The sequence below is a fragment of the Bombus affinis genome, unplaced genomic scaffold, assembly GCF_024516045.1.
Source record: "Bombus affinis isolate iyBomAffi1 unplaced genomic scaffold, iyBomAffi1.2 ctg00000082.1, whole genome shotgun sequence".
Taxonomy (NCBI): Eukaryota; Metazoa; Arthropoda; class Insecta; order Hymenoptera; family Apidae; genus Bombus; species Bombus affinis.
This window is the reverse complement of record NW_026108830.1, coordinates 680,412-690,000: the sequence shown is the minus strand read 5'-3', so window position 1 is coordinate 690,000 and position 9,589 is coordinate 680,412. Positions and strand designations below refer to the sequence as shown.

The 9,589-nt window shown below is 45.0% G+C and overlaps 1 non-coding gene across 1 annotated transcript; it reads left to right on the top strand.

The window, feature by feature from the left end:
• The first annotated feature begins 3,387 nt into the window (after positions 1-3,387).
• On the top strand, positions 3,388-5,310 carry LOC126927344 (small subunit ribosomal RNA). Its single transcript, XR_007715396.1, has one exon. It is a non-coding gene; the product is annotated as a small subunit ribosomal RNA (ribosomal RNA).
• Positions 5,311-9,589: the final 4,279 nt, after the last annotated feature.

Sequence of the window (9,589 nt, the reverse complement as noted above, 5' to 3'; positions counted from 1 at the left end):
TACGTCGGGATTAAGCGTTTATTTGATCGCTGGAACGTTTTCTAGAAACGGAACTATGCGACGGGACGTTGGGACTTTGAAGAAGTTCGGCCGGTGCGAAAGGACCGAAAAGGTTTTTTCGAGTTATCTCGCTTAAAAGTGTTACAAGGTAGGAATATTTTTGCATAAATCGACGTATCTCGACGTTTTACGTCGGGATTAAGCGTTTATTTGGTCGCTGGAACGTTTTCTAGAAACGGAACTATGCGACGGGACGTTGGGACTTTGAAGAAGTTCGGCCGGTGCGAAAAGACCGAAAAGGTTTTTTCGAGTTATCTCGCTTAAAAGTGTTAAAAGGTAGGAATATTTTTGCATAAATGGACGTATCTCGACGTTTTACGTCGGGATTAAGCGTTTATTTGGTCGGTGGAACGTTTTCTAGAAACGGAACTATGCGACGGGACGTTGGGACTTTGAAGAAGTTCGGCCGGTGCGAAAAGACCGAAAAGGTTTTTTCGAGTTATCTCGCTTAAAAGTGTTACAAGGTAGGAATATATTTGCATAAATGGACGTATCTCGACGTTTTACGTCGGGATTAAGCGTTTATTTGGTCGCTGGAACGTTTTCTAGAAACGGAACTATGCGACGGGACGTTGGGACTTTGAAGAAGTTCGGCCGGTGCGAAAAGACCGAAAAGGTTTTTTCGAGTTATCTCGCTTAAAAGTGTTACAAGGTAGGAATATTTTTGCATAAATCGACGTATCTCGACGTTTTACGTCGGGATTAAGCGTTTATGTCGTCCCCAAGACCTTCTACAAAGTTTCGATTTTTTCGTTGGGACTTTGAAAAATTTCCGTATCGAACACGTTTTTTCGAGTTATCTCGCTTAAAAGTGTTACAAGGTAGGAATATTTTTGCACAAATGGACGTATCTCGACGTTTTACGTCGGGATTAAGCGTTTATTTGGTCGGTGGAACGTTTTCTAGAAACGGAACTATGCGACGGGACGTTGGGACTTTGAAGAAGTTCGGCCGGTGCGAAAGGACCGAAAAGGTTTTTTCGAGTTATCTCGCTTAAAAGTGTTACAAGGTAGGAATATTTTTGCATAAATGGACGTATCTCGACGTTTTACGTCGGGATTAAGCGTTTATTTGGTCGCTGGAACGTTTTCTAGAAACGGAACTATGCGACGGGACGTTGGGACTTTGAAGAAGTTCGGCCGGTGCGAAAAGACCGAAAAGGTTTTTTCGAGTTATCTCGCTTAAAAGTGTTACAAGGTAGGAATATTTTTGCATAAATCGACGTATCTCGACGTTTTACGTCGGGATTAAGCGTTTATGTCGTCCCCAAGACCTTCTACAAAGTTTCGATTTTTTCGTTGGGACTTTGAAAAATTTCCGTATCGAACACGTTTTTTCGAGTTATCTCGCTTAAAAGTGTTACAAGGTAGGAATATTTTAGCACAAATGGACGTATCTCGACGTTTTACGTCGGGATTAAGCGTTTATTTGGTCGGTGGAACGTTTTCTAGAAACGGAACTATGCGACGGGACGTTGGGACTTTGAAGAAGTTCGGCCGGTGCGAAAGGACCGAAAAGGTTTTTTCGAGTTATCTCGCTTAAAAGTGTTACAAGGTAGGAATATTTTTGCATAAATGGACGTATCTCGACGTTTTACGTCGGGATTAAGCGTTTATTTGGTCGCTGGAACGTTTTCTAGAAACGGAACTATGCGACGGGACGTTGGGACTTTGAAGAAGTTCGGCCGGTGCGAAAAGACCGAAAAGGTTTTTTCGAGTTATCTCGCTTAAAAGTGTTACAAGGTAGGAATATTTTTGCATAAATCGACGTATCTCGACGTTTTACGTCGGGATTAAGCGTTTATGTCGTCCCCAAGACCTTCTACAAAGTTTCGATTTTTTCGTTGGGACTTTGAAAAATTTCCGTATCGAACACGTTTTTTCGAGTTATCTCGCTTAAAAGTGTTACAAGGTAGGAATATTTTTGCACAAATGGACGTATCTCGACGTTTTACGTCGGGATTAAGCGTTTATTTGGTCGCTGGAACGTTTTCTAGAAACGGAACTATGCGACGGGACGTTGGGACTTTGAAGAAGTTCGGCCGGTGCGAAAAGTCCGAAATGGTTATTTCGAGTTATTTCGTTAAAAAGCGTTATAAGGTATAATTTTTTTGACAGGGATCGTTATATCTCTATTAAATACAATCGGATTAAACATTTTTGTCGAATTTTTTGAAAAATTAGCTTCCGTCGGACTGATACGACTGGGATATTTTTGCAATTTTTTCGTTAATTAATGTTACAAGGTATATATCTTTTTACATATTTCGTGTTATTTTAACGTGTTTTAATCGATTATAAAGTTATTTTTCGTCCATAGTCGATAAAACTGTATGTTTACTGATGCAATTTTTCGGTGAAAAAAAAAATTAATTTTTTGGTAAAAATGCATTTATAATATGTTAATAATGCTTGTGGTAAAATATTTCGATGGTTGGATATCGCCTTTATATAGTAGTTATTGAACGTGCGAGCGACTAAGTTCCAGCGTCCCTTCCGAACGGTACGTTGCTACGGAGGTTTTGCACCATAAGCGCGCGGCCGCTAGCCCGACCGGCGCCGGCCTTCCGGCCGGCCCCTTGGTATCTATAAGAGAAGCGTCGAGCCGGACGGTTCGGTCGGAACAGCGCTGGGCGCGTGGCTATTCTACGGCCTCGGTTGAGAATTCAGTCACCGCTCCTCGAGTCTTAGTGTATTTTACGCTATTTCTCGACTGTTCCTCCGTTCTCGTACTGGTTTTTTCTCTACACTGCTGCGCCGCGGGTCGAAGTCTAGGACGTAATGACCGTTAACGTGGCAAGCTTCCCCTTAGTCGGGAAGCTGGTGACCTGTGTGCACGTATTTGACAAAAGTTGGATGCGTGTGTGCTTGTACTTACGGAGTAGCCATTCTTGCAGAGACCATCGGTTGTAAGCTATTTGTAGCTGCACGATGGTCCTTTTGGCGTTCTGTAGAGTGCGTTATCTTCTGGTAACGCGTCTCTACAGAGGTGTTGAAGCTTATAAAAGAATATTCTTACGGTATGTCCAGCATGCGTATACGTGCTTTACCGCTAAGTTATATTCTACGAGAGAAGTTGGAGGAGAAAAGTTACAAACAGAAATAATTCTGTGAAGTATGAATCTTTGTATCGATATATGATGGTGAGAGAGGAGGAGAATTAAAGTGGCTGAGTGACGTTGTTACTGAACCATGGAACGTTGCTCTCTAAGTCATATTACATATATATATAAAATGAAAAGTCTCGTCGTACGGTGCTTACGTCCCACCTACGACACAGAGAGAACTTTTAAACGAAAATGCTGGTTTTTGGGAATATATTATAAGATCCCTGGTTGATCCTGCCAGTAGTCATATGCTTGTCTCAAAGATTAAGCCATGCATGTCTCAGTACATGCCGCATTAAGGTGAAACCGCGAATGGCTCATTAAATCAGTTATGGTTTCTTAGATCATACCTACATTTACTTGGATAACTGTGGTAATTCTAGAGCTAATACATGCAAACAGATTCCGACCAGAGATGGTAGGAATGCTTTTATTAGATCAAAACCAATCGGTGGCGGATGGCTCGTCTGTCCGTCCATCGTTTGTTTTGGTGACTCTGAATAACTTTGTGCTGATCGCATGGTCATCTAGCACCGGCGACGCATCTTTCAAATGTCTGCCTTATCAACTGTCGATGGTAGGTTCTGCGCCTACCATGGTTGTAACGGGTAACGGGGAATCAGGGTTCGATTCCGGAGAGGGAGCCTGAGAAACAGCTACCACATCCAAGGAAGGCAGCAGGCGCGCAAATTACCCACTCCCGGCACGGGGAGGTAGTGACGAAAAATAACGATACGGGACTCATCCGAGGCCCCGTAATCGGAATGAGTACACTTTAAATCCTTTAACGAGGACCAATTGGAGGGCAAGTCTGGTGCCAGCAGCCGCGGTAATTCCAGCTCCAATAGCGTATATTAAAGTTGTTGCGGTTAAAAAGCTCGTAGTTGAATCTGTGTGTCACAGTGTCGGTTCACCGCTCGCGGTGTTTAACTGGCATTATGTGGTACGTCCTATCGGTGGGCTTAGCTCCTCGCGGGCGGTCCAACTAATATCCCATCGCGGTGCTCTTCACTGAGTGTCGAGGTGGGCCGATACGTTTACTTTGAACAAATTAGAGTGCTTAAAGCAGGCTACCTTCGCCTGAATACTGTGTGCATGGAATAATGGAATAGGACCTCGGTTCTATTTTGTTGGTTTTCGGAGCCCCGAGGTAATGATTAATAGGGACAGATGGGGGCATTCGTATTGCGACGTTAGAGGTGAAATTCTTGGATCGTCGCAAGACGGACAGAAGCGAAAGCATTTGCCAAAAATGTTTTCATTAATCAAGAACGAAAGTTAGAGGTTCGAAGGCGATCAGATACCGCCCTAGTTCTAACCATAAACGATGCCAGCCAGCGATCCGCCGAAGTTCCTCCGATGACTCGGCGGGCAGCTTCCGGGAAACCAAAGCTTTTGGGTTCCGGGGGAAGTATGGTTGCAAAGCTGAAACTTAAAGGAATTGACGGAAGGGCACCACCAGGAGTGGAGCCTGCGGCTTAATTTGACTCAACACGGGAAACCTCACCAGGCCCGGACACCGGAAGGATTGACAGATTGATAGCTCTTTCTTGATTCGGTGGGTGGTGGTGCATGGCCGTTCTTAGTTGGTGGAGCGATTTGTCTGGTTAATTCCGATAACGAACGAGACTCTAGCCTGCTAAATAGACGTAACTTATGGTATCTCGAAGGCCCCCGGCTTCGGTCGGTGGGTTTTTACTACCAACGTACAAACAAATCTTCTTAGAGGAACAGGCGGCTTCTAGCCGCACGAGATTGAGCAATAACAGGTCTGTGATGCCCTTAGATGTTCTGGGCCGCACGCGCGCTACACTGAAGGAATCAGCGTGTTTTCCCTGGCCGAAAGGCCCGGGTAACCCGCTGAACCTCCTTCGTGCTAGGGATTGGGGCTTGCAATTATTCCCCATGAACGAGGAATTCCCAGTAAGCGCGAGTCATAAGCTCGCGTTGATTACGTCCCTGCCCTTTGTACACACCGCCCGTCGCTACTACCGATTGAATGATTTAGTGAGGTCTTCGGACTGGTGCGCGGCCAATGTGATAAGCATTGCCGATGTTACCGGGAAGATGACCAAACTTGATCATTTAGAGGAAGTAAAAGTCGTAACAAGGTTTCCGTAGGTGAACCTGCGGAAGGATCATTAACGATATAACACAAAAACTTAAAGAATTTGACTTGAACACTTGAAAAATACGAAACTGTATAAGTCGGTAAGGAGCCGTACTCCTCCTATATCGACGAACCAAAGTATATACGACGTATCAACAAGCTATATACTTTAACAAAGAACAGTTAAATTCGCCCGGAGCGTGGCTTACTCCGTTGGCAAAATGATGAAAAGACATAAGGAGGAGACGACCCTCCAGCTACGAAACTATATGAAGAGAAGGTGGCACTCTCTCTCGATCATCGGGATGAAGAGATACATATATATATATATATATATATATGTCGGATTAAAGTCAGGATTATGGGGATGGGCGTTTAATGAATTTTCGTTGGAATTAGCCATTGCCGTGATACAATGGAGAGTTTATTAGCACGGGCTTATTAACAAGATTACGCACTAGTGATGATGACCTTAGGTTCGAAACGAATCCGCGGTCACGGGATGGTAAACGTATGTTCTCGCACAGTTCAAGTCTAACTCTTTATTAACTAGAAGTGATGTATTCGCTGGTTGTAAGGTGGCACTGTCATTCGTCGATGAGATCGTACGAAAGAATGAATCTCCGTCTCGACGATGTCGTCGAGGAAAACTATATTGGGTGGGTCTAAGGATATGAGATCCTCGGATTCGTCAAAGAAAGCTTTCTTTCCAAAGGAGAGGGAAATTAGCGCTGTTGCTAATTGGTCGATCTCCATATCGGCGTTTTGAAAGAGATGCTGGCCGCCCTTGAGGGGAGGTTGTTGACGGGGGGCAACGCTCGTGGAGGATAGGTTTCTCCTATCTTCCCGTAGTTGCAACAAAGTCTATTTGACGGACTTCGCTCGACTAAATCTTAAGATCTATAGCGGGTCCTTACGTTAGCTAAACATACGCCACAAAGGCATGCCGACACCCGGCGATCATCTTACCCGAAGGACAAAATCTGCGTGTGGCGGGCCGCGGGATAGAAACTATTGAAGTATTTACTGCCACGTATCGCTACGACTATTTCTTTTAAGGAGAGGTATAGAGTTACTCTGTGCCTTTGTTAGATAAAACGTTCATCCCTTTGACCGCGGCTACGTTCGGCGACTGATTGTCGCCTCGAGCCCAAGCTCATGATCATAAATCTCGAACAATCGGAGCGGCATTCGTTTAATCCAAGTTACAGAGTTGCGGTATTCCCGCGAATCCAAGGAGGAGCTCCGGCGTTCTTTCATCTCCGACACGGCCATTCTGACTATCACACGTCCTCGGGTGTAGCTACAATATTGAGAGTTTTCTTAACGTTAGTCTCGGTACAATTAACATTGTTTACAATTTAACTTAATGTCTAAATAAGCTGAGGGTCCAGTGTAACAATAAAATTTTGTTCGGAGGTTTGACAACAAAAGGAATAGAAGAGAACATGAATTAGTAACGTTGTAATTAATATTGGAAGTGCTAGTTGCATCCTGTGGGTTATCAGTCGGGTCATAACGGCGAAATGGACCAGTCTCGATTTCGTACCCCAATGGATCTCGTTTTTTTAGATCGCACGACCGCACCAAACTTCGTAACGCTGTAGCTCATGGTGCGCGTGAACACATCACTTGCCCCTTAGTCGAGCTTCATAACACTATAGCTCATGGTGCGCGTGAACACATCACTCGCCCCTTCACCGAGCTTCATAACTCTATAGCTCATGGTGCGCGTGAACACATCACTTGCCCCTTTACCGAGCTTCATAACTCTATAGCTCATGGTGCGCGTGAACACATCACTTGCCCCCTTTACCGAGCTTCATAACATACTCCGTAAGGTGCTACGGTCTTTGTGCTAAGGATCTTCCGAGATCGAGGTACTCATGTCGTCGTGGTCACTGTTATTGCCGTCACTACCGACGTCTAACTCAGCGGGAACGCGACTGTCCGGCATTTTTCTTAATCTGTCGTGACTGTCTTTATACGATCGTTTACCGTCTAGCGTTTTTAGAATATATCTATCTCCTTCCAAAATCTCGGTTATTACAAATGGACCCTTGAATTTCGGCTCTAGCTTGGTTTGGTTTCTTTCCTCGTTCTTACGTAGTACGAAGTCGCCGAGGTTAAACCTAACCACTTTAGCTTTGTTCCTATCAAATCTTTCTTTGTCGTATTGGGCGTTACTTTCTATGTTCTGTACGGCCTGCTGCCTTACATCGGAGATATCGACTTCTTTTTCTTCAATATTGTCGGGTAGCAATAGGTCATACGGTCTCGCCGATCTACCGATTAGTAGTTGTAAGGGGCTCGAATTAGTCACGCGGTTGACGGTGCAGTTCAACGCTAGCTGCATTTCCCCAATCGCGTCTTGCCACGGCCGCCCGGTCGTCTCTACTGTCGTGAACATATTTTTCAACGTGCCCATAACACGTTCTACTTGTCCGTTAGCCCTACTGGCACCGGTCGCTATCAAGTGAACTTTAATTCGTTTGCTTTCGCAGAACTCGCGAAATTCTTTACCCGTAAAACACCTTCCCTGGTCCGCTATTATCCGACAGGGACTCCCGAATAGAAATATAGCGGATTTAAGCGCTTTAATGGTGTTAAAAGAATCTATCCTACGAGTATGATGCAGGTATACGAATTTAGTGAAGGCGTCGATCAACACAATGACGTACTCCTTCGAATCGCTTTTACCACTCAGCTTGCCCGTTATATCCATGTGGACCGTGTGCCAAGGTATGCTGGCCTTGGGTATGGGGTGCAATTCGGCTTGTATCTTACCTGAACTAGCCTTCGAAACTCTACAAGCATGGCAGTTCTCTACGAACTTGCGAACGTACTTCGCCATTCCTTCGAACCAGTAATACTCGTACAGTTTCTCGAGCGTCTTATCCCAACCCAAGTGCATAATTGACTGATGCACATGGTTAATAACGGACCACCTAAACCCTCTTGGAACAATAGGTAAACTGAGAGTCCTGCCTCTTCTTTGAATTTTCCGGTAGAGAGTACCGGACCGTAATTCGTAAGTATTCGCGATGTCTTCCGCGAGCTCATCATTTTGCAACTTTTCGACAATTCCCGAAATTTGGGGGTCACGACGTTGTTCGGCTAGTAGCCAGTCTTCCGAAATTTCGGCCAGATTAACCATTTTCTCTTTGATTTTGTCGAATCTAATAGGGTCAACGCCTGTGGGATTTCGCGAAAAGAAATCTACGTGGGCCATTCGCTTGCCCTCCCGATACACAATGTCGAAGGTAAACGTTTGCAAGTAAGCCCACCACCTGTGTACCCTGTCATTCAAATGTACTTTGCTCTTAGACGCCTTTAATGAATTGCAGTCCGTGACGACAAGAAATTCCCGTCCGTGCAGGTAGTGGCGGAAATGTTTTATGGCGTTTACAACAGCTAATGTTTCGAGTTCATAAGAGTGATATCTGGATTCCGTGAGGCTGGTTCTTTTACTATAGTATTCTACTACTCGATTTTTACCTTCCACCTTGTGCATTAAAATAGCCCCAAATCCTTCGGAGCTAGCATCGGTATGTAATTCTATTGGGTAATTGGGGTCAAATAGCATTAACACCGGTGCGTCGGTCAGAACGGAGATTACCTCTTGTCTTATTTTTTCGTGCCTGTCCGCCCATGTTATATTTTTACTGCCGGACGTAAGCGCGTATAAGGGTTTTAACAATTGCGAAAATTTAGGGATGAACTTCCGAAAGTACGAGGCTAGCCCTATGAACTGCCTGAGCTGTGTGACGGTCGTCGGCGCGGGTAGGGAGCTTAAGGCATATACTTTACCCGGGTTGGGACGGACTTCTCCGTTCTGGATTACGTATCCCAAATAGAGTATCGACGTCTTCAGGAAAGAGCACTTAGAAAAGTTAAACGAAAACCCGGCGTTTACAAGGGTACTTAACACGATGTCCAACCTCTCTAAGGCTTGATCTATTGAGTCGGCGATAATTAGGACGTCATCCAAATAGACAACGACGTAGGAATACGCAAGGTCGCCCAGGGCATTGAAAATGGCCCTCTGAAAAACAGACGGTGCATTTTTCAATCCGAACGGCATCGTTACGTACTCGTACTGCCCGTCGGGTGTAACGAACGCCGTGTATTCCGCCGAATTAGGATGTATAGGAATTTGGTGGAACCCGCTGGCCATGTCCAGGCTAATGAAGTATTTCGCCGTTTGTAACCTCGCGATTTGGTCCGCGATAAGGGGTAGGGGGTACCGGTCCGCGACCGTATTCTTATTCAACGCTCGAAAATCTACGCACAATCTATCCGAACCGTCCTTT